General features: G+C 36.6%; 1 protein-coding gene across 4 annotated transcripts in view; it reads right to left on the bottom strand.

Moving 5' to 3' along the window:
* TMEFF2 (transmembrane protein with EGF like and two follistatin like domains 2) overlaps positions 1-25,738 on the bottom strand; it is a 553,100-nt gene that overhangs the window by 377,709 nt on the left and 149,653 nt on the right. For 2 of the 4 annotated variants that reach the window (XM_063399874.1, XM_063399876.1), the window contains 2 exons: positions 24,629-24,737; positions 675-788 (listed from right to left, as the gene is read on the bottom strand). The gene's annotated coding sequence lies outside the window, so the exon portion shown is untranslated. Of the gene's footprint in view, positions 1-674; positions 789-24,628; positions 24,741-25,738 lie in introns of all 4 variants that reach the window. The other 2 variants (XM_063399875.1, XM_063399877.1) reach the window with 2 other exon arrangements.

The following is a 25,738-nucleotide window of genomic DNA, read 5'->3' as shown; positions in this document are numbered from 1 at the left end:
TTTTTAGATTCACTAACCTTTTCCTCACAGTATAGTTCATATTCAGACATAGGAATTTTCTAGCCAAGTCTCAGTTTTAATTTAAAAATGTTGCTATTTACAGAAGCTGTTAAAATGATTTTTTCAGTTCTCTGTTCAATTTATGAGATCCCTCAAATCCCCCAAATGTTGGCTGTAGCAAAATGTCGCAACCCAAGGAGTTCATCTGTCCTTTCTTCCCTCATATCTCCTCAGACACAAGGATTGCATTTTCAGACATGATCACCATGTGTGTAATAACTTCTCACTTCCTTTCCTACAACCCCAGAGATTTTTTTTTATAGTCTGTTTCACATTTCTTCTCTTTAGCCAGTCTCTGGTAATCTCTAAAAGTATCTACTGGTGTTTAGAGTTTAATCTTCGATCTTGCTTACTTGCACTCTTATTTTTGTGCTCTGTCTCAGTCAGTATGCTGTTGCTACAAGTTAATCTCCCATTACAGCCCTCTTCAGATTGGCATGATGCCGCGAGTCATGGAGGGCTCCCTGGCACTTAAGCTGGGACACGACTGCAATTGAGTTAAACGTGCTGAAGCTCAGTTAATAGCAAACACAGCGCCAGAGATGCTGCTTCTGTGCCTGACAGGCCCCATGCGAGATCTAACAGGGAGAAGTCACACAAATAATTGTATTTACCTTGGCACGAGGCACTCCCGGGAAAGGGCATTTGGGGAGGATCAATGACAGCATCGAGGTTTAGATCTTGCTTGCTACAGCGCTGGCTTTGACTTCCCTAGACCCCGGTGACCCCTGCAGGAGAGAGGTAATTGATGACAGCCTGTTACCAAGAGCAGGTTATAATACTCCTCTTGTCCAGCCACACAAGGCAGCCTAATCTTCCCCCACATCTAGAAAACAGCTCACCTCAAACACCTGGGTTCACAGATTAGTGTTGCATGTGGGCTTTTTGGACACAGTGTTGTTTGATACTCCTTGCATGTCAATATCAAGGATAAAGGGTATTATTACTATTAGTATTATTACAGTATTGACTGTACAGTTTTGGCAGTGCAGGAAGATTATCTCAATAGTCCCCTTTCTTTAGTTTATTTCTAAGCAATTTTCCAATAATGCTGTAACTCTCAGCCAGTTATAAGTTTAGGATATGAAAAATAAATTCTTCTTTTTCCTGATATTATGCATGACTGAGATCCAGTAATACTTATACATTTACCAAATGTATAATGGTTTAGTTGGGCATGTTTTATCTCATTTCTTTTAGGGATGCCAATATATGTAGTCCTTACTACTTTTAAAAGATCTGTTCTATAATTTTGCCCTTTCTTTTCTATTTTTCTTTTATCTGAGTCAGGCACTGTCTCCCTCTTCTTGAAGTTTCCCCTCTCAATTATTTTTATCATTCTGATCACTCGTACAATGTTATCACATTTCTAGAACCAACTGAAGTATGAGATGCAAAGAACTAGTTTGGAAAAAAAAGTTTGCCTTTCTGTGTTGGGTTGTTTCTGGATAATCCGGCCGAAATTCTTGGAACGTATTCATTACTTTGAAATGTTTAGAAAATAGACCAGCTCAATATATTTTTGGTTACAAGCTGCCTGTATTTCTTAAGACTTTACCAAAAGAAGAGATTATTGCCAAGAGAGGATTTCATAGAACATCTGAGGAAAGCCAGGGATGGACCTTGCTGAGTTTGGACATTGGGAGACACCAGTTTCAGCTCCCTGACGTGTCTGTAAGAACCTGCAAAGCAAATGCATTCCATGTTGTGCCAGCATGGGCAGCATATAACTGGTTAGCAATGGCTGCCCTGCACTTATGCTTCTTTAAACTGTGAAGAACATTTTGGACAGTCCTATGTAAATGTGCACGTAGGCAACAGAAATAGCTTCAAGAACAGCAGATCCCAAAAACTAATAGTTAAAGAACTGAATATGAACCAGCAGACAGAAGAATTCCATTCACTAATCTATTATAGTCCCAAAATTGTGCCTTTTAACCTAATATCAACATATAGATTTAAACTAAAATATTTATTTTATATTAGCACTTTACACAAGGTGTACTTTTCTGTCTGTTTCTCTCAGTTTCTCATGGGAATTAGAAAACTCTCCTGTTGATCCGTTGGTAATAGATTGTTTATATCCCCTAAATAGCAACTGTGAATTTTTTATTCATATAGAAACAGGCAAGAGAGGTCTAATAGAAAATATATTAAATAATACACTATCTAATAAACTAATACAACAGGATCACATGACCCTGTGTCTCTGTGCATACAAATTGAATTGCTGGAAAGTTCAAGAAACAAACATAAATCTAATCCCATGTTGCAATGGAGTGTGCAAGAGATCTCTGTTACATGTATTTGTGAGACAGATATTTTTCCCTTCACAGGATCATGATCTGTTGGGGGTGTGGGGGCGAAAGAGTCCATAGAGAAATGTCACTTTACATTGAGTAACAGTGTTTTAGAGAACTACACTTCATAAACTCCAATTGCATATTTAATCCTGTCTAAAGATTTCCAGATGCTGTCTGGGAATAATTAGGCTGAGCGTGGCATTTAGATAAGTAGACTTGGTTTAATTTATCTGTACACATGATCACTCCTTGCCATACCCCCTTTGACAATCTGGGCCATCCTCATGCATTTCAAGCACACGTATAACCAAAGAGGACTGAGCAAAATATCCTTCACTGATGCCCCCACCCAATTTTCCTGAAAGCTGACAGAAATATTGGGCCTAATTCTGGTATCATCTGAACCTTGACACGAAATCCAGCAGAGGTTTCTCCCAGGCCTCCCCACTCAGCACTTTCCACTGATGTGCCCATGCAGCTGAGAAAGGCTGAGCAGAACCAGCCCGCTGAAACACAACCAGGTGCATAAGCCCTTTCTCTTTCGCCCTGCGCCCCAAGAAGCCCTCAGAGAAGGATGAATGACAATTAGAACTAGCTGAATGTGCTGACTAAAAACATATGGGAAACCTTGGCTCTGTTATTAATGGCAGTGTCAGGAAATCAATGAAGATTGCATGTTTCACCCAGTAATATCCTGGCCTACATTCCTCACTGGCAGTTTTACATGTTACTCGATACAACTGGCCTCTACTTGGGTAGCATGCCAGCAAAACCCAGCAAAAAAACCCTTCAACACTACAAAAGAACTTATTAACAGATGCATCATGCTCTGCCACAGTCTGAAGGGTTGAAAAAGCAGCATTCATCTTTATGTGACCCCTTACCTGTTCCCATACACACACATGCATGCCCCAGAAAGCAATCCAAGACTTTTTTCCTTTTTTGTTGTTGTTGTTGTTTTTTGTTTTTAAATGGATGGATTAGCCACCAATAAATTGGAGGAAGACAATCTGCCTTTCTCATTTTCTTCCCACGTGCACTTGTTACTTTAGATTCAAAAAGGAAACCAACAATAACAAGATGTTTATCTACTGGCTTTACATAATTAATATAGAGAAATTCCCCGACAATGTAATTGCTGTAATGAGAAATATTAGGCCAGGATTACATGTTGACATTGGTTCTTGAATTCACTAGTTTGCAATACTCTTCCTCACCAATATACAGAAGGTTTGACAGAAATGGCTGGCCTATTAACTCACCCTTGGAGGGAAGTGCCTTACACTTCCCATCCCGCTTGTCGAGAGGCATTTGCAAGTCTTACAGTGCATTTAATGAATTCTCTAGTGCTTGCACATTCAGTTTCCATCCTTTCTTTTTAATCTTTAGTGATTTTAGCAGCAATATCCTGGGAACCATTTTGGTACAAAAACTCTAATAAGGAAAAAAGCAGGGTGACATTTAATTAACAAAATTAATTAGTACTAAATAGAGAAAGAGCATTCTCTAGCCATTTATGAGACAACAGCTGAGAATGGAGGAATGCTGGGGATGACAGCTGGAACTTGCACTCAATTAAAAATTAAAGCACATTCTGAGACTATGAGAGGAAAAAATAATTTCCACACTCAAATTTTTCATGATCTAAAACTTCTGTGATTCTGATATCATAATGGAGATTATCAACTCTTTTTTGAGGTGCCACTCTGACAATTTTCGACTGCAGATATGATAGCCTAAATAGGGAATTTAAGGTTGCTAATAATAATCTTGCTTTTATTTTGTGGCCCTGTAGAAAGTATCTGCAGGACCTCCCCTCTACCAAGGTTTTTTTGGAATGGAGCTTGATATTCTCATCATGTAACTGAATATGAAGTTCAATGAAAGTATAAGCCAAAAAGAATCAGCTACATCTCCATTCCCACTAATTAGATATTGTATTGTTCTTGACCACTTTAGTTTTATGAACCAACCAAAAAGATGTTCTTAAATGGTAAAATGCAGCAAATATGTTTTATGGTAGAGATTTTTTTTATTATTATTTTTAACTCACTACTGTTTATTGCTCTAAACTCTCTGTGACATAAAATTAGGGAATAAATACTGCCATTTAATCTTAGCTTATTTCTTTTCTTTATTTTTTTTAGCTCTGATGTTTAGTACTAAACAATTCAAAGCCAATGTATTGTAAATTAAGATAAAACTGCAGTCAAACAATATATTGCCTGTAGGAAGTGGTGATAAATGATCCTAACATATATACCAGGTTCTTCAAAGGCAAAGGGCTACAAAAGCTGTAGGCGGAGTCTCTGCTCATGCCAAATTGTTTTTTCATGTTTCTGGAAACCAGGCAAGGCAGGTTACCCAGCTGCCCTTGAGCAATCATATAGGCTTATCTCTTTCAAGACAGACTCTAATTTTCTCCAAAAGATTTTCTCTTTCACAGGAAGGGATGTCCTGCCTGGCTGCATCTTTATCCCTCTGTAAAAGAGGTCTCTGAGCCCTTGTCCTTGGAAAGTAAAGCTGCACACGGCCTGGACAGTCAGTCTTTTCCTAAGGAATGACACATTCTTGATGTGTCCTACTAATGGCCCCATAACTTAGACCCCAATTTTCTTCAGTTTGCTTTGCTTGTTTCTGTTCAGGAAAGTCCACCTCAACACGGAGCTCCTTCTCCTTAAAATACCTGGATCCAAAATTGCCATGCAAATTCTTCAGTATGCCTTTTATTTTTTTCTATAATGAACATGGATAATTATTTTTAAACTCATAATATAATTATTTCGATTTTTTTAAAAATTCTACTAATTTTAGTTCTACAAAAAGTCTTTTAAAAATACTGATTTTAATTGAAGCCTGAAGGAATTATGAAGATATTCTCTACAGAGGGGGCAGACACACAATAGAATGTCTAAACACAATTCCAGTATATTACTAGTTGGCAAAACTGTTAACAGAAGGATTACTGAATTTATATACCAAGGGAAAAAACACAGAGATGGGGAGTTGGGGATTTTAGACAGCCACATGAAATATGCGTGAAATGTATGGATGCATAAGTGCAAGCCAAGTGTGAGCTCTCACATGTTGATGTGCTTTCCACAAGACAAATATAGAATCAGGGATGGGGTACTCTCAAGTTAATGGCGAGTAACATTCTAAAAGGAAAATTCATGTAGTTTATGATCCAGATGACATGGGAAAATCATTGTCCAGACTAAAAGAAAGGTAATCTGAAGACTGAGCCCAATAGTTTAAATCACATCACTCTTGCTCTCTTAAAATTTATTCCCTTAATTTTTATTCTTCTTTAATGCAGGATTTAGAAATATGTTCAGAGCTTATATTTATTTTATGACTAAACTATTGTACTTGACCTTGCACAAATTTATAAACCTGCAAAACTATATACTTTTAGTGCAGTTGAATAAATTTACTGTTTGCAGGACAGGCTCTACATGTACATTTAGATAGGTAGAGATGTTCCTGTGACTTTCTTGGTCTTCAGTGGGAAGTATTCCAAACTGAAAATATTGGTCCAGATTAAAAAATTTTCAAAGTCAATAAAATTATATTGTGCAAGTACATGTGTTTTATGTCTGTAATCTTTTACAACTTTGAGTTGTTTACATCCCCTAAGGGGACATAAAGACAAACTCAAATAATTACTGAAATCAGTGGAGGGTCTTTCCACCGCCCTCAGGAATGGACACAAAATTCAGAACTTAGGAACTGTTCTTTTGATTTGTCTGCAGATCAATAGCTTTTACCAATGTTAATAGTACACTGCTTGGATTCCTTCACAGATACTCCCACTTTTCAAATGTCTTCTGTTCTGATACTGAGAAATGATGTAAAAGCATTTTTACAGCACAAAGAAAATAATGTGAGTAGCTGTTAGTTCAGTTATCTATTGAACACTGCACCTCAGTATTATTACACATTCTCTTTAGAGCATTTCTTCAAAAAACAGAAGGGAATGTTTCTTACTAAATGCCCATTTATTATGAAGTGCACACTGGAAGATTAATTAATGAATATTTGAGAAATGTGCTATCAGAATAATTTGGGATTTACTGCATTTTCAAAAACATAACCTTACGGTTTATTTAAACAAACAAACAAACAAACAAAACCCCCTGTGTTAAGGATGTTCTCATGAATGCCTTGAGCACTCTGCTAAGGGAGGGATTTGTTCCCAATCCAGGGGTGGTTTATGAGTGCAACACATTAGCCAATTTCTTATGGCCACCTGAATACCCTCATGGAGTGGAACAATCCCACTGGGAATGCAGCAGTAGAGTAGTAAAAAATACTTGTTCTTTGAATTGTAGACCTTGATTCTCCACATTTAAGGCTGATGAGGAAGAGTGCCATCAAACAGTATATGAACATGTTTAGTTTATGAACATTCCTAGGAATGATATCACACTTGAACAATGGGTACAAATGCACTGGTGTTTAAATTTTAAAGTAGCGATCAATTTACCATATGAGAAACTATTCTCATAAAAATGACAGAAATAAATAAGTCCTGTCCCAGACTTAGATCAAATATCTAAAGTCACACAAATCTTGATGAAAATGTAGTTTCACTGAGAAATACTGAAATTTAAAATCATCAAATTCATATATGTAACCATTAGTCTCTGCCTGCGAGATGGCAAACCCCTGTCATGGCAACTGTTGATTAAAATTGATACATAATTCAGCTTGGCTTCCCCACCAGAGATGTCAGATGGAGAAATGTGACATAAAAAAAGGTCCCGTGCTTAATTCCTTTTTTCCAAACATAAGAAACAGAAAATTTTGTGGGATACCCTCTGTGAGATCCTGATATGTATTTAGTCTGGCATTTTGATAATAATAAATTGGTGTCCATTGCTGAAAAGAAAATTGCAATGGAATGAACACCCCAACAGGCCTTTTCTTTCTCTCCACAGTAACCAAAGTGCTCTAAAGTCTGACTCCAGCAGACTGCTTTTTTAATGAAACCTAAGTTAGCCATCTCTAATTCAGAGTTATTAGAGCTGGAAGTATTAACCTGATTCTCCTGAATCACCAATCAGTGACTGAATACCCATTTAGCAGCTGTGTGTCTCTTGGCACCCATCAAAGAGTTCGAAGTGGCTTTGATGGTGTCATCTCTGCAGCCCTGATACCTTTATCAGACAGGTTTGCAGTGGGCACAGAGTCTGCCACCAACATGTATTAACCCTACTTTCTTAACCAATCAATTACACTGGCTTAAGGCTACTTCTTGATTCTTTAGTCAAAGCTGAATTTAGCAAAATTTGGGATGTGAATATACTTTACTTTTGTTCTGTTTATCTGAATGACTCTGACTGCTCCCTTAGAGACTTATCCGAGAAGCTTTCCATCCTTCTCTGCCTTTGATCAAAGGCTGTCAGAATTTGCTTCATTTACATTTCAGACCCCCTGATTAAACCATGTCCTTTGGGTTACAAAGTATTGTTGGATGACAGAACTAAGACAAACTGTTCTAAGTTCCTCATTGCATTGTCTTACTTAGAGATTTTTATCACCCTGTTATTATGCCTCTCCTGTACCTGCATGCCTGTCTGGCAAAGGAGTTTTCTTGCTGGAGAAGTTCTGATAATTTCTGGGTTTTAGGACAATAAATGACTCTGGATGTCCTATGGATATCATTACTGTTAAGAATATTAGTGTAAAGATAACCTGACTCCTGGGAGCATAATTCTTTTCCCAATGTCCCTTTTTGTGCACAGTATCCTATGAACAGCACACACCACCAATGACAGTTTTAATTTAGAAGGGATCAGCTCTTTGCAATTGATAGCTACAAAGCCATTCAAGCCAAATAAAATCAGTAACAAGAGGGCTTCTTTGGTTGGTCCTACAGCATGTTCTTTGTTTCATGCTGTTAACAATGAACAAGGTTCATGACATGACATTTCATCAACTAAATCTGTGTCCCTTGATAACCTCTTAAAATCCTGGGCTTTCAACAGAATTCCCTTTCCCTGAGAAGGATTCAGTTAAGCTCTTATTAAACTCATACAGTGTCACAGACCACTGACAGAATAAACCTCCAAAGCCTAATTTGGCTTTGTTTTTTTCCCTTCCTCTCTCTCCTGGAGCAAGTGACTTGCACTAAGAGCCTTACAGTTTTACTGGCTTTGACAACGACAACCAATATCTTGGTACAAGATAAGCACAAAGGTGGCAAAAACACGTAAGTGCAGTCTCTTCTACAGCCCTAGGCACACCAAGTGGGCAGTCAAGGGCTTGGCCAGTGTTTCATGGAATTACTGGGGAAAAAAGAAACCAAACAGACACGAGGTGTTGCTGCCATTACTTCTGATGCCATGCATTATAACTTGGTTTCCAAGACTGACTTTTTTAGAGGTCACTTGATCCTTTTGTTTCTGCCTCTGTGGGAAGTTTAAGGCTACTGTAACCAGAAAAGTGCCCTGCTTTTTTGCCTATTCTCAAAATCTGATCAAGGATAAATATTTACTAAATGGAATGAGACTCATCTCTCTCTGACACTACTATGTTCCACATTTTTCTGGGGTTTTTTTGGGTTTTTTGGTTGTTTTTTTCTTTCGTGTGTCTGTGCGTGTGAATTTTTTCCTTCTAGGTTTTTCTATCTTCCTGCTAGTAGTCATTCTTGATAGTCATGATGAAATTTTAAATGGTTTACTTTACATATGGAAAGTGAATACTGAAACTGTCTTTTAAGTTAAGAAATAATAATCCTTTCAATCATGTCAAGAGACAGAGTGCCTGATTGTCAGATTTCTGTTGATTTTTTAAGACTTTTTAGTGCTTTCAGCTCTTAAAAAATGCTTATAAAAGTCATTAGGGTTCTCCATAATGCACACTGCAGGTGCAGATATAAGCAACTGAATACAACTTTTGAATTTGCTTTTCTTGGTACTTACAAAAAGGAGAAAATGTGAAAATACTTTTACTACCTTTTTTGTTTGGTTTGTTGATTTTTGGGAAGAGTTCTATACTTTGGAGCCATTGAATGGTTACCTTCTTTCATTCTTTCTTTCCTTATAATTTGTGTTTCTATATTGGATACTGGCAAAAGAAGCACATAAATAAATATATAGTCATAATAACTATGGATAAACCACTCATGGGTAATATTTTTGTAATGATTTAAGAATTTATAAGGAAGACAATGACAAATATTATACTATGAGGCTAAGGCATGGTCTCTAACAAGACATGCACTATTATATACCTAACTAGTTATGTCATTAGCATCAAATGATACAAGAACAGGGGGTTGTTAACAACGAATGCAAATGAAGCCTTTAAATAATTATATAATTATGGCACTGTAGGCTCTAGACAGATTAGTTTGGCTTAAATTTATTGAGCAGTAAAGTAGAATGCACTGTTAAAGTTGGACTAAAGATATAATCTAGCCACATCATATTAACAGTATGGATGTATTTGTCTCAGAACCCTATGGCAGAAATCACTGTTCAGCTTCCAGAAATGAGGAAAGTTTCCCTCTCAAGTTCAGAGGCAAAGACTGTGGTTCTGTTCAGAGATCATCTTGTGTAGTCTCTGGGCTCTAGAGAGGTATGGACCCTTTTATTTGGGAGAGCATTTCATAATTCTTGCTCCTTCCATTTCACTCCCATATTCAGCTGGAATATTTCACTCTAATATACAGATACTTACATTATTATGGTTTCTAAAAGAAATGATAAAAGAGGGCTCTCTACAAAACTGTAAGTACATGTGCACGAACACTAATGATACCACCTCATCCTTTCTTCATAGGCAGGGGAACAATGTGAAAAAAAATACCCAAGAGTAAGAAATAATAGCAGCTCACAAAATGGATAAAATCTCAGTTAACTGAGAACATTTAAGCAGCAATGGATGCTGTCATAGAACTCTACAAGACTCTCACGTTTAAGAGTGGCACCCAAACTGGAGGCAGGCTGCGGAGGATCCTGTCAGAAGTGACCTGAATTTGGTGAGAAAGACTTGCTGCTTTTTCTCCTGAATGGGTCAGGTGGATGTGTCAAGTACAAGCTGCAGGGTATGAGGATGCACATTTTCATCATAGACAGTCAACTGTTAATAATTTTTTTCATTATTTTCATCTGAATTCATTTGAAAAATGACCAATGGAGTATGTCCACTGTACAGAACAGTACACAGGAATTGACTGTAATAAAGCAGTGAAAAGATAGATTCACTCTAATTTATAGATTAGACCATTAAATGAATGAGATAAATATTTACATAGCATGAACTGGCATTCTGTCTCAGTGCATACAAGTATAAAGTAAAATGATACCCCTACTGGAATATAGTCAGATAATTTCATTTATTGTAGTTTCACAGCATTACTGACCAATCAAAATTAAAATGATACTTAATAGCCAATAATGCACAGCAACACTGACATGTGAAAATTATGTTTCTCACTTTCGCTTCAAACTCCTTTTTCATTTTCCTTGCTATTATATCGAAAAGGAATTTAGTTAAAATGAAATCTGTGAGAACAAAAAAATGCTCTCTGTCTTATCAGTTGGAAAGGGTGAGGGTCTCTTGTGACTGAGTAAAGAAATGACATTTTTTGCCTAGTTCTTCACCCTGAGAATAAATTCTTATTGTTTTTAAATGTTACAGAGTTTGTCTGCTTTAAAATAGCTGCTTTAGGCAGGTGATGTGTGTCAGTTCAAGAAGAAGCAAGTGAACCAAAAATCCCTGGGTATTGCAGACATTCAAGAACATGAGTAACGAACTCCAGTCACATAAGCTGTGCCAAACAGAAGGAAAGGTTTCTTGAGTTTAAAGATGTTTTCCAAAACTTTTTTGCTTCTATTTTTCAGAAAATGATATACTTCTCCTTTTAATATGGTAACTAAAAAATGTAATTTTGTTTAGATTGTTAAAACTGTCCTGGAGTACCAGTACAGCTCAAGCAGATACCAAAACATTTCAAAGAACTTCAAAAATTTCCAAGAGCCTTGCTCAATTTTCTCCTAGTAAGCCTTAAGGCACAAAAAAGAGCAGGGAGAATTCAAGAAAAGAACCACATTCCTGCTCTCCCACAGATCCAGGCTTTGTTCCCTCTGTTTGATGACCAAATTGAAACCCACATGCACTTTTGCATCCTTGAGGAGCAGACCAGACTCCTTTTGGGTGAAGACAGTGATACTGGGCATGAGAAGGAGGGGAAATGTTATTTGCCTCTCTGAAACTAGGACAGTCTGTTTTGTGAGTACCAAAACTGGCAGAAATAAAAAGATTTCTCCTTCTGATGAGGTTTTCCTGGTGAGAGATGAACAATTTCTTCATTAAATGGGTTGAGTGAAGAAAAAGTGCTCCTACATCTGAAGTTCTATGATGGCTAAGGATAATAAGGATAGTTAATTCTCAGCAGTAATTAACACATTCCTTTAGGTTTTGGGAACAAGGAGAGACACTTGGAGAATTTCTATGGACCTGCATCTATCATCTACTTACAGATCTTAGTTCCTGATTAGACTGGTGGCTTTTGGCATCCCCAGCTATAAACTGCATGGCAAGAGCCTTGTACCTGTGCATTCAGCACGATGTATGCTCCAGAAACTACTTGGGAAAACAAAGTTCTGGCTTGCAAACCTGTCACTGTTTCACATATTGCTGGAATAAAATAAATTACTTCTCCTGGGGTTTCCTTAATTTGCTATAAACTCCTTCCTGCAAAGAAGTTTGCAAAACAATTTTTAATGGGAACTTCTGAAGGCTATTTTAATACTAACACTAGAAAAAGTAGGCCATATTTTATTCTGTAAAAAAATTAGGAATGTAACACAAGTGCAAATACACCTGGTTATATGATTTAATTTCTAGTAATATTTTCTTCAGTCTCACTTGTTCAAGAACAAACACACTATTTATAAATGAGTTGTAATGGTGAAGAGATGTGCCCACTATACCTTCTAGTGTACAAAAATAAATTATAAAAATTCAATTCCAACATTAAGCAGATAACAAGATAAAAATGAGTGAATAAAAGTAACGCAGAGAATATAGATACAAGAATCAGAAATAATTATATATGCCTCTATAATAGATTACTTATCCTCATGATGTTTGAAAAGTGCTCTCCATTATATCCCTTTATTGAAGAACTTACATTTTCATTTTGTTTGCAATGCACTCTGTTAGACTGGATGTTTGCTTTTCTTTTCCAGGGTAAGGTATCTGGAACATTACCTCAGCTCTTACCAAAGATGCTTGCTCCAAGAATTCAGTGAGGCAGAGGAATGTTCTCTTTGTTAGCAGGTTTTTGCTTACAGCATTTTTTGTCTGTAAGGAGGGGTTTGAGTTGAATGAAAGGGAATTTGGAAAATTGGTTTGTTCAGTCTTTAAAAGAAAAACAAAGACATGTATATAATCACACCCATAACAGGTTACTCAGACAAAGCTGGTAATAAATTACCTCCTATATCCACTGGGGAATAATGTGAAAGTGATGTGCATAAACTAAAGCAATGGAGGCTTAACCTAGATGTTACAAGAGTCTTAGCACTGAGAGAATAAAAGAGGAATTAAGAAAGTGAAGGAAACCAGATTTTTAAGGCTAAGATTTTTAGGTTAATATCAGCCAAAAATTGTTCAGCTATAACTGCTCCTCTTGTATGGAAAATACAGTAAAAGGCAAGATAGGGTGATATCCAGCTTTATTCTTTTACAGTCATCCTGAAATCAAAATATTTTTACTTGCACATTTGTTAGGTTCAATGTGTTAGAAAAATATGAAATAAAACATTTTATTTTTTTAGACAGATTTCAAAATAATCAGTCATATAGCCACATAAAAGAACCCTAATCAAGCTTTCAGCAAAGGTTTTTGGTGTGGATGAACCCTCATTTTTCACACAAACAATTTTGTTCAGCTAGATCTGAAACCAAGTTAACTGCTCATTAATTCTTTCCCAGACAGTTTCTAAAGTCTGTATGACAAGTTTCCTTGGTAACAGCAGCCAGCATATTCCATGACACCTAGCCATTAAACCAGACAAAAGCACGGATCCTGAACCTCCTGCCTCCATCCCGGAGAATAAGGAGAGGCTAGAGACAAACACAATCCCTGGCCTGCACTCGATCCCAGACCAGGCAGATGGCTGATGCAGCTGATGTGTCCTACAACTCCCTGGACACGTGTACAGCAGCTCTTGGATCACCTAACATTTGCCACTGCCTTTTCCCCCTTCTATGAGTTTGTAGGAGACTGTGTTAGAACACTGGGCAAACAGCTGTAATTTCTGAAGTAAAAAGTTTGCCTCAACTGCTTTGCACTCCTGCAAACTCTTAATCCAGCCAATATTTATAAGAGAAAAATGCTTTACTGTTTTTATTTCTAAGCTTGATGATCTCATTGCTATTTTTGATTAAGGAACAACCCAAATATTTCAGTCATTAGCAACTGCATTGTGCTAAATGCTCTTTAATAGACATCCAAGAACAGAGACAATGTAGCTGTACTAAGTTCAATGCCAGATCTGGTTCTCTATTTGCTTCATCCACTCACAGCAAGAACAGACTTATTTCTTACTCAACTAAACCATTGTAGCAGGTATTCATGACCTGATAGTAGAGACCACAGCTAGAAGAAGATGAAAATCTGTTTCCTGAAAGTGAAGGAATTCAATATCCACCACATTGGGAAATTTTCTGAGTGTGCTGAACCAGCAAACCCCTACAGCCGAACGTGATTCTCAGGTGATGGGTGAGGACAATGCTCTCATCAGTTTTAGGTAAGAACTTCAGGGTGATGGAGCACAGCCAGAACAAAGGAAGCTGAATTCTGCTCAACAATAAGGACAGTCTTTATTATTGATAAACAGTTACATCAGCTGAGAGAACCAACTGGTTCTGTAACTGTCCCAGTGTTAATCAAAGGAATGCAAATACTCTCTTGATGAGGTAGCTGGACCAATATTGGGAAGTAGCTCAGCTCAGTGCAAGGGTATGAAAACTGAAAAAGGAACAAATAAGTGTATTTTGCATTATACATTTAATCCTCCTCATGGAAAATATCTAAAAGAGCATGGTCAGAGGGCATTGGACTCAGGACGAGGGAAGGTGATCTTACCATGAAAGCATGGCAACTTGAAAATGAAATAAACTTATTCTGTTTGTTCTTCCTGGCCTGCTTATGGAGCTGTGGAAGTATTCAATAGCAGATATCAATGCTTCTACCACACAGCTAAAAAGTTCCTGTTAAGTGTTGTTTAAAACTGAAAACTTGCTGGTTTTTCTACAGAAATGTTAATTCTTAGGAAAATCTGCTCCTCTAAGACTTTTTTTTAAATGAAGGAGAACATCCTAGGATATGAAGAATGGTGTCTCCTCAGTCTGATTCTTTCTGCCCTACTGATTTCAACAGCAATATGCATGTCGTTTCAACACTATGCTTGGCAATGAAGTTAAGAATGATTAAAAGGAATCTTCCTGATCTCCAATTACATAAATTTAAATATACACTTGACACAGTGTATTAACAGGCAAAAACCTGGAATTGTCAACAGCTTAAAAGCCTGATCATCAGAAAAAATGCATTCTAAATTTCTTTTATGCATTTTCTGTGGGCAAAATCAGACTTCAAAGAGCAAATAAGAACTGATGCTAGATTTTATCTTTTTTTTCTCAGATTCTTTTCCCAGATATGGTTTCTTTCATATTCAAGTTTGCACAATGAATAGCAATTTTGACTCATTACTGTCTCAATTGCTGGGGCCCATATTATTCTTCAACTTCAAAATTATGTTACCTTCTTTTCAATGCCATTCTTAACCATGGAGACAGAATATGTCAAACTGATTTATGCCTGGACACTTACCTTAAGAGTGAATTATTTTCCCAAGCAAATATGCCAGTATAACATGCATTCTTTTAAAAAGTGGAAGTAAAAATAAAATGATTCAATTGATTTTTTTAGGGTGTAAATAATATAAGTTTCCTATCCACCTATATACCCTAATTATGTGATCTTCCCCAATATCCACAAAGATGAAAGAGTATCAAAGAAATGCAAAAGTCAGGGGTTTTAATTTTTTTTCTTTTTGAGTATATGCAGATCACATCTCAGTAAATTGCATCAAACTAATAACAAGAGACAAACATTACTCAAATTACATGAGTAGTCCTGTACAAAAATGGGTTTACTCACTGTGCTTAACTGACAAGAGATCCATGGAGAGGAATTACTGATGAGAAATCAAACCAAAAATCTTAGGAGAGAAGAATTATAGAAGACTAGAGACATAATGTGTTCCTGGAAAAGGGGCATTAGAGGCCAAAGCAGTGAAAGAAAGAGACGTGTGCCTTTCTTGTCACATCTGTTGACATTCTTGTCACATTCTAGGACTGAAGGCAAGGAAGGATCACTGTGCTCATGAGAAAAGAGGGAAGAAAACTATTCCTCAGTTTCCTTGGTCAGCAGAAGGGGGTGGCTGGCTCCAGGAAGATACCAAACCGCTCTCTCTACACCCCCTGGAGTAAAACAAGCCCCCAGTCACACAGATACCCCCTCCTTGCTTTGCACCTTCACCAGTAGATATCCAGAAACTGGTAAGATACACAGTTGCTGCAGGATACTCCACAATATTTTTGGACCAGTCTTGTCAAGCTTAGAGTTAAGACCTGAGAGGAAGCTTAGCACAGATGTCAGCACTGGAGCAATCAACACTTTGGGCTAATGCCTACCAGCATTGTTACTAATGCAACATTTTCTTTGTTGCAAAGTGTGTTTAAGGTACAACTCTCATCAATACTTCCTATGAAAAGGGAATTTAAAATGCTGGTGAGTAGGTAAGATGCTCAGGAGGGTGATGGTGGCTGTCAGATGTGACAGGACAAGGAAGGTCTGTGCTTCTATTTGCAGTGTGGAAAAGAGGTACTTCTTTTTAAACAATCAATTACGGTGGCCTTTTTTGATGCCTTCAAAATTAATGTACTGCAGCTGGCAGGAGACAGCTTCATGCACTCTGAAAATGGCAGATGTGAAGTTTTCAGAAGAAGCAATGTCCTTGACACTGAATTACTCTGAAGTTGTCCAAGTTGTGAAAAGGCCTAGGAGGAATGAACAAAAAGCTCAGCTAGCTGACAAAACTGTCTAAAATTCTTTTCTCTTCAGGAAGAAGTAGAAGGTGGGAACATGGCAAGTGTCTAACCATGTATTTTATTTTTGCTTCAACAGCAAAATGGTACTAACTTGGTTAGACCTTAAGCAAAGATTAACCTCCTGTAGTGACAGGGAGAGTCTATGCAAGAAGAGGAATTTATTGTCTGCTTCTGTTCATTGCATTGTGAGGGTCCTGAGGAAATCTATGAGTGCTAGAAAATTGCTGCCTTTGTGGCAGCATTTCATTATATATTACAGATATATTAGCTAATGTCTGGAATTGTTTCTGACATTTAAACAGACAGGTAACTAGTTCAATAGGCAGATAAAGCAAAGACTGTGCTTTATCCTGTGGTTATTATTTTATGAAAACACCCTATTATATGATCTTCCATACTTGCTGATGGGAAGTGTGCAATGACTGGAGGAAGATGATGGGCAAATCAAACCCGAGTGTTCTTGAGTGACTGTGAGACTCACAGAATACAGAGGCGTCCATCAGCACTGATCAAAAGCAGTAATACTGTGCTTTGAAATAATTATGAAAGTACATGAAAGGAACCACCTGGGAAGGAAGAGACTGAGGGGGTTGGGAAGTACAAGGCAGCACTGTTCACAATGAAAGAAGAGAGTTACTGTTTACCCAGTGCACCCTGTCAGAGCTTTCCAGAAGAGATGAAGTGGTGTGTCCAGCATGGAATGATAGCACTTATTAAAGAGCCATAAAGAAAGCACTAGTTAAGGAACCATAAAAAATAAATTGGAGAGAAACCACGCAAGCAACTGATGGGAGCTTGTGGCATTGTAAGCATGCCAGTTTCAGTCATGCACCCAACACAGATAAAAACAGTAAAGAAGAACAAAGTTCTTGGACAAACCAATGGAGTTATGGGGTCTATACATAGTACTAATTACACTAGAGGAGATTTGTGATTTCATTTACATAGTGTTTCATCTATTTAGTATTTATGTGAAACAGGTAGGTATGGAATTCCATTATTCTGCATTTATAGAAGTATTATTTACAGCATTTACTATATTTTAGTGTCTCTTAGGCTTATCTTTGTGTCCTGAAAAATTACAACAACAGGAAGATTGGTAACATATGCATGGTTTGTTAATGAATCTGAATGTGTTATGTTTTATGATCTCTACCCTTTCATCATTAGTAGTTGCGTTTTCTGTGGCTAGGTTATGTTTCCTGCTATGCTGCAATGGTAATCATACAATACATCTTTTCATACCATAAAAGTTGTCATTTTCATTTGTTTCCATCTGCTCATCCACTTTCCCTGAAACTCCATAGAATCCCAAAGCTCAAAATATCATTCAGGTGAATTCTTCCTGCCCTCCAGCTGGCAGTACTATTACTATTTATATTAAAGTACATTGAGTAGATAAAGGTTCTGCCCAGATATTTTCTGCTTTTCTAACTCACATCTGCTCTCTCACTTGCTTACTCATGACAATAAAATTGCAATGAAATTCTTCACTGAATTTACACTGTGTTCAAGCCATCTCCTCTTCTTCCAATGAAGAAGCTTCTAAATAAAAATGTCTCCTTTCAATTAAAGTTTATTGATCCTCATCTATCTTTGGGCAAAAATATGTAACAATACCTGAAGTAAATGTTCTAATTTACACCAATTAAAACTTCCCAGCAATCTCATTTGTTTCTACAGTCTCTCTCCTACAGTGATCTCTCTTTGTCCTACAGTTTGTACAAAGTAAAAGGGCACCTAGACACAGATTTGAATTAAGTGACTACAAGCATAGTAGCTAATGACTAATATTCCTACTTGTTACAGATATACCGGATGACTATTACCCTTCCTTTCACTCCATTATTAATGGCCTTATTAGGAATGCAAATCAATGTCCACTATGTAAAATGGAAAACACAAAAATCAATTCATGTCCTGTTGCGTACGGTTTAGATGCAGATTTTCTCTTCATAGTGTCACAGGTTCAAACCAAACCTTGAATACTAAATTAACTTTAGATGTTTCGTTTACTTATATGTTTCTCCTGTATATTTTTTATATTAACTTCCAATACATTTTTGTTCAAAAAATACTGACCAAAATAAAAAGAATAGCTCTGTAAAAGAGGCTAATAAATGGTATTTGTAAATACAGAGCAAATCAAGGACTAGGTTGGACAAAACCTGTGATGATCCTGGTTTGTAATTTATTATTTCTGTTTGAATTATAAAGCTGCTTTTTTTGTCCTGTTGCAACATCAGGATCAAAGTCGCTGTTCTGTCCACTAACACTTTCAGTCACTGGAGAATTGCCTTTATTTCTTGGAAATGGTCCTGAGGCCTTTGCAGTTGTGATACAACACAGGTCCCTTTGATTTTCTTTGATACACTTTTTTAATCATTGGGAATCAAGTGATATTAGAACCCCTTAGTAAATGACCCATAATCAAAGGGAGTGAAAATAGTATTTCAGATCCTCAATCATATAAATGGTCAAGATAGAGAGCTCATATCTTCCTCCAGAATTCTGTTGGAGAATTATAATTTTCATATTTTATAATCTTTTTCTTTATTTTTTTTCAAATGGAAGTCCTTGGATTTTTACATAACCATAAAATCCTTGCTGAAAATTAACTGATATATAAACTGCATATAAATCTATAAATATATGTAAATATGTGCAACTGTGTTTTACTTCCATTTATTTTGCTCCTAAATAGGATAGAGAACTCTTAAAGACTAAATAATGCCTTATCCATGAAAATGTGTTTGCAGTTGAAATGTGGAAGTGCAGCTATCACAACATTGACCTTTTTATTTCATTTTCTTACTGATAGTGTAAAGGAGGAAAAGAGAGATGAGAAACAAGAAATAGACAAAGAGAAAAAGGGAAGAAATTACAGAGTTTCTCTGAATTACCCCATTATCCTGTGCAATCATTTACGGCAATAAAATCACAGAGGAAGTCTAAGCCACAGCTACGGAATATATCCTATGTACCTGATGCATCCATTGTTTATCCACAGCAATATCATTTAACAACATATAAAATAAGAGATTAAAGTATGGATTTCTGGATATAAGTTTTCAATTCCTTTTTGCCCTAGTTTTAATGAAATCATCAGTATTACCAGTCAAAAGAGCCAAATCACTGGTAGATCTTGGTGGATATTTTATGAAGATCTGAATAAAGGATCAATCACCAAATCCAGTAGGAAAGAAAATTCATAACTGCTCTTTACTGAATAGTTAAACAAAAGTAAGCCTAATATTTAAACATGGCAAGGACAGAATGATAGCAGTCTTCACATGAACATGGGAGTTGTTTTCTCACACTTGAGGATTAATGGGAACTGCTCCTTTGGATCATTTTTTGGAGATGGCAGCTGGATCATATTTTTCCTTTTCTCATTCTTCTCTTCATGTAACATTTTTCATTTCTCTTTTGCTTACTTTTTTGATAGCTGAGTGTGTATTGATACAATCACTACTTCACATATTAGTTCTTCAGTTGTGGAAAAACTGTTGTACATTACTGTTTATTTTGCTTGAATAGCCTGTGCCTGGCAGTCTCACAGTCAACAAAAAAAAGACAAACAGAATTCCTTCGTAACTACTTGGAGATCGGGGGTGGGGTGGAATTCCCCTGGGAGCCATATTGTATTTAGGAACAAACAGAATTTGCGAAGGCTTTTTACTAGCCTAGCTTCATGCAGTTGCTGTAAGTAAAGTAGAGTCATTCCTGGCTCCCCACCACAAGCGGCAAATGATGTCATTTGTCTAAATTCTTGGTTCCTAAACATTAGCATTCAGGTTCTCTATATAAGCTGTTGAATGTGCTGCAACACAACCCCTTTATTTCATGGGCTATAAAACCTAGGAAATACAGACATCCACAAGCTATGAAGCAAAGGCTCATAAAAATGCCATGAAATGTGCAATTATCCACTAGGATGAATCTTCAAACTATGCCTGGAATGAACTGAACTGGGGGATTTAGTTGAAAAGCCAAACTCTTCACAGATCACATTGACAGTAGACAAAAATGAAAAGGTACATGAAAATCAGAGTCAGCAGAACTCTTTGAATTTAACAAAGTAACCATACACACTCTAATAGTTCCATGCAACTGCCTATGGAAAAAGTTATCTTGAAACTTTATGCTAGCTGAGTGCCAATGACTCCATAAAAAATGGATTTAATTAATGAAAATTACACCTACCAAACCTGTGAAAATGGATGCTTGTCACTTCTAGCACTCCCTAATTTCCTCCCTAAAGCTAACCAAAAGTATTGCTTGAAGGATGTGAATGCAGTACACAATGAACTGTAAGATGATTTTCTTGTGTTTCAGAGAGTAGGTATATTGCCACAGTATTTTCAAAGAGTAGAAGTTACTCACTAAACTTGAAAGTTTTCACTGCACTAAGACATGTAGTTTTAGTATTTTCTATTACTATATAACCACAGATTTGAGAAAACTAGTGAAACTTGCTTTTGAAAGATTTCAATCCCCAATAAAATGTCTGTCTTTTCTGCTCCACTCACCTAAATGTTTTTCCTCTGTACCATTAACTAAATAGATCCCAAGGATATGATTGTCTAGAAACTTACCTTCTTTTGTCTACTCTGGATAGATCTGTCAGAATTCATTTCTACACTGCTACCTATTTCTAAATTTCTCTTGAAAACAATGACTAGACAAACTTCTCCAACATCACATTATCCTGTCAATATGTCCCTTTGTATCTCACACCTTCAAAACCTTCCGTTCAACAGGGAGTAGTATATTAGTGTCTCACAGAATTTCTTATATAAAGTTTTCATGTCCTCTTCATATTTTCAAGGCTGCTCCTGAAGGTTCATCTAATTAGAGGCATATAAAGAATGACTGATAAAAGCTCTATCATGCAACTCTGCATCCAGCTGATAACAATGAACAGACTTTTCAGCCTTCAATAAGTGATAAAATTTCGAGAGCTGAGCAGCAGGTAGTGGGGGCCCTGTTTTCTTTTATGATAGCAATTAGTAACTCAGAATAAGTATCTAAAGCACAAAGTTCAGAATTACTTTTGAATGTAACATAGTGAAATGTACTAGGAAACACCAGCTGGTTAAATGAAGTAAACTTTACTCCCTCACTGACCTACATGACTTATCCCATTAGAAAATCTAATACTACAGAAGCTATAGTTCAGAATGTACTTTACAGTGCAAAGTGGCAGTTTTTCTATGCACATATTTGTTTGAGTAGTACAGGTGCCTTAGAAATAAATGTGGAATTCTGTACCCATCCAAGTCTTTGTGCAGTTTGGTCTGCATTAGAAATTTACATTAATTAGACTGTTCTGATAAATATTCTCACCACCATATTGTACCAGAGACTCTCCCAATGACAGAAATTATGTTCTGAAGTAACTGATTAATGCAGTCCAGTGCCAGCCTCACTGCCTTACCTCCATATTCTTATCTCATTGACAGAAAGCACTGCCAGCTGTTAAAGAAATGCAGGGTTTATAGTACAGGAGATAACAGTGAGAGAGAACAGGACCAATCTAAAATTCACAGAAATCAGAAAACACAACTGCACAGTTCTAGTTAATTTAAGTCACATAACACAGGAACTCAGACATGCAGCCAATGTTGTATACAACTCAGCTACCAGAGTCTGACTGTGACTTCAACTCGAGGAGAATGACAAAAACTGAGCAAATCTTTTTGTGGGAACACATAGGACCACATCCATGCATAGGGACAACCAGTTCCAGCCTAGAGTGCCTTCCCCTCAAAAGAAAGTGGATGCATCTCCTGGATTAAAGGCAATCACAGATGCAAAATAAAATAACCCAGCACATCATGTCACTCCAATTCCTGTCCAATGGAGCATAATCTGATTTGCAGTATTTTAAACTACATCCTGATTGGATTACTAATGAAGGCTGGCAATTCTGAGGAGTTTCCCAATTGCTGACAGTTTCTGTGAAGCAGCTGGGCAACTACTTTTAAATTGAGAAAGACTGTAAAATATATTTACAGCTAAATACCTTTCTGCAAAGATGGGCCAGATGGTCCCATAGAAATTGGAAAATGAAGGAAGCATTAATGAATCATCCAAGAAACCAGAAATCTTTTAGTGGGTGGTACAGTCCATTAAAAAGCAAAATCACCCCAAACCCAACACTACCCAACTCTTCATAAAGTGCTATTTTGCTTACTGTAATTTAAATGCACTTATAGGCATATTGCATTTCTAAATAATTGCAGTGCAGCATAATTTTAAAACAAATGAAGTTTGCTTTTGTCATGTTAATAGCATATTCCATTACCAGATGAGATTTAAAGTTGAATATTTTTTGTAAAGCCAGGGAAGTCTGAAAAGAAGACAGATTTCCAAACAGAGAAATGTTTCTAAAAAGACTTCTAGACTTAGTAGAAACCCTTTCTGATTATAACTAAAACAGTTCTAGTTGCCATTGAGATAAGAGCAAACCAAGAATCAAAGCCCTTTTAAATTGAATGGCAGAGAGAAATCTCTTATGATTTCCTAGTCCATGCAGATCAATAATGCATGTTTGCTTTCTTAAAGGATCTTATTCTCCAGGATAATTTTTAAGAAGTGATCCTTCTAATGCAAAGTGCCATCTCGGTAATACTTCACTATTGCACAACTAATTGCAGCTTGTTATTCATTTCTCCATTCTTAATTGTTTTCCATCCTTTTGTTTTTCCTTTCTCTCCAGGGAAAAGAATGAAATGCCTCTTTCAATTTGTTAAGCTATCAATAAACTAGCTTGACAAAAGCAGTATCCTATTGAATAAGAATTGTACAAATTTGAAAACAAGCTAATGAAATGAGCAGTTACCCTTGATAACACACTTACCATTACTGAAGCTGTTGATGCCTCCTCCTTAAATTAAGTGCTAATGATCAAGCCCTATGGTGCTGTTGGATTTGGTAAAAATCAAACAATTCCTATACTTGCAGATTACAGAGGTAAAGGGTATCACTTGTAGAGTCATAATTGGAGTTCACATGTTGTTTGAATGATTCAATTTGCATGCCCTTTTGGGGCAGCTTTGGTTGGATCTTGAGCTATTGAAAGCAAGTTGATTTGCTGCTTCATGTCTAAGAGAAAAGACGGAGGGCTTTTTATTTGTTCAGTTTTTCCATTTATGGGCTTTGATTATGTGTCAAACGAGCTTTTGAGCCAAATCCAGTCTTTGGGTACAACTCAGCTTTGGGTACAACTCAACTATTCCTGGACATCTGTACAACACCTTCAGAGGAAACCTCTTAAGCAGCCACAGCTGAGACAAGGCGTGTGTGATCCTTCCTAGCTCTTTGCCATTTTGGCCACAACTGCCTTTTCCATCCACCTGGAACACTTGTGCTTTGCTCTAACTCTTATGCCCCATCTAAGACCAAAGTAGTCCAAGGCTCATTTTAAATAACCACTAAGCCATTGTTTGATGCTCCTTCCACTGGCAGTTGTTTGTAGCCAAATGGAAATATTATTTTTTAAATGTGTGTTAGATCAACAGCTAATTGTAGGAACAGAATAAAGTCTGAACATCATATTAGTTTCAATATTTTTATTCCAACTACAGATATGTATGTTTTGGAACGTGTACTGCACAGTCTTAATAGAAAGATACTTGTTTTGGTGTTCTTAAGAGTATTTTTGTTTTGATGCATAATATGATACTTTCTTACAGAGTTCATTATGCCCTTTAAATTTTAGCATCCGTATGACATTATTTATATTTTTAGTACTTTTATTTGTATTTTTTCTTCAATAGTTCTTAAGAATCTGATATTAATTTCTAAACCAAGAAATACTGTTATAGAAGAAGGAGAAGTGGAAAAAATATAGTAGCTGTTTTTTTAAGGAACTGAGGTGATGAGAAACCATTTTCAGGCTCTGTTAGCGAAAAAGGCAACCTTTCTAACAATAAAAAGATTTTTTTCAGGATTGATAGAAGTGCATGATAGATCCCTCAGAAGATGATTGCAAAAGTTGGTCTTTATTGATAAGGTGAGCTTAATCTGTAATCAATATTCTGCATGCATTGATTCCATCTGTATTATGGAAAAGTAATGCTCACACTCCATATTTTGAACATATTTCTGAGTTGACTTACCCTTGGAATATTTTTAAGAGTAGTTTTATTATGTTCATTTTTTCCTCCAAGTTGTTTATGTTTTTCTTTCTCTCGAGTTGCCAGCCATCATCTCAAGAGTCTAGATTTTCTACTTGAAATATCCAGCATATGAAATGTGAAAACACGACATGTCATATTGCATCCTAATTAGAAATGGTGAGTCCTGGAGAAAAAACAACCTAAGCACGAGCCTTTATTTGAATTTTGAAATTAATTTAGACTGATTTTACCCCTTGTGCTCCCTCCACATTAATATTCCAGCAAAGAAATGCAGTGGCAGGTATAAGTGCTTAAACAGTTAAGTTTAAGAGAACATTGAGGTTTACACAAAGAAAATTTGAAACTTATAACGACAGCCTCTGATTTTTTTTTCCTGTTGATGGGTGTGGAGAATCATGGTAGAGCCTTGGTCTGCAGGTGACACCCACGTTATCAAGAAGCGAGATCTGACACCAGGGTCAGAGCAGGCTGCTGCCTTTTACAGTAGTGTCTATTTTCTAGCCCTGTATATTCTGTTTAGCGGAAGTTTTAAGGTAAAAAACCTGTTCCTGCCATAAAATGAAGAATGAACACAGGTCACATTTAGGTCAAGAGAAATTTTACCTCTGACACTTCAGGAAAATTGGGTCAGATGAAATTCTGACTAACTTGATTTTCTTTAGTAGGAATGGAACAAATTTATAATTAGTTGATATATATCATGTTATATAATTCAAATGAGTATAGCCTGCTTCTGAGACCCAGTGACAAGTGTAGTCATTCAGATTTCAATAAAATATATTACCTATAATTAGTCTATTTCATCATTGTTGGATGCATTAAAAATGTCCCCCGTTTTAAAGAAAATTATTATTCATCAGATTTCAAAGGAAATTGAGCAGCAAACAGTATCTAATGTGATTTGTCTCATAATTAATACACTTATTCACTGTGAAATACAGCTATATTGCCCATTATTTTTAAATAACGCATAACACACTGAATTTTAAAGGCATTGGGCTATTACCCAGAACAAAATACTTCTAGCAGATCAGAGTGACATTTAGCTTTAGCACTATAAGTACCTGCCCTGGGTAAATAAAGAAAACA

This window comes from Prinia subflava, chromosome 6 (genome assembly GCF_021018805.1).
Source record: "Prinia subflava isolate CZ2003 ecotype Zambia chromosome 6, Cam_Psub_1.2, whole genome shotgun sequence".
In the NCBI taxonomy this organism is placed as follows: Eukaryota; Metazoa; Chordata; class Aves; order Passeriformes; family Cisticolidae; genus Prinia; species Prinia subflava.
Note: the sequence above shows the minus strand (reverse complement) of the source record. Positions and strands in the feature narration are given on the sequence as shown.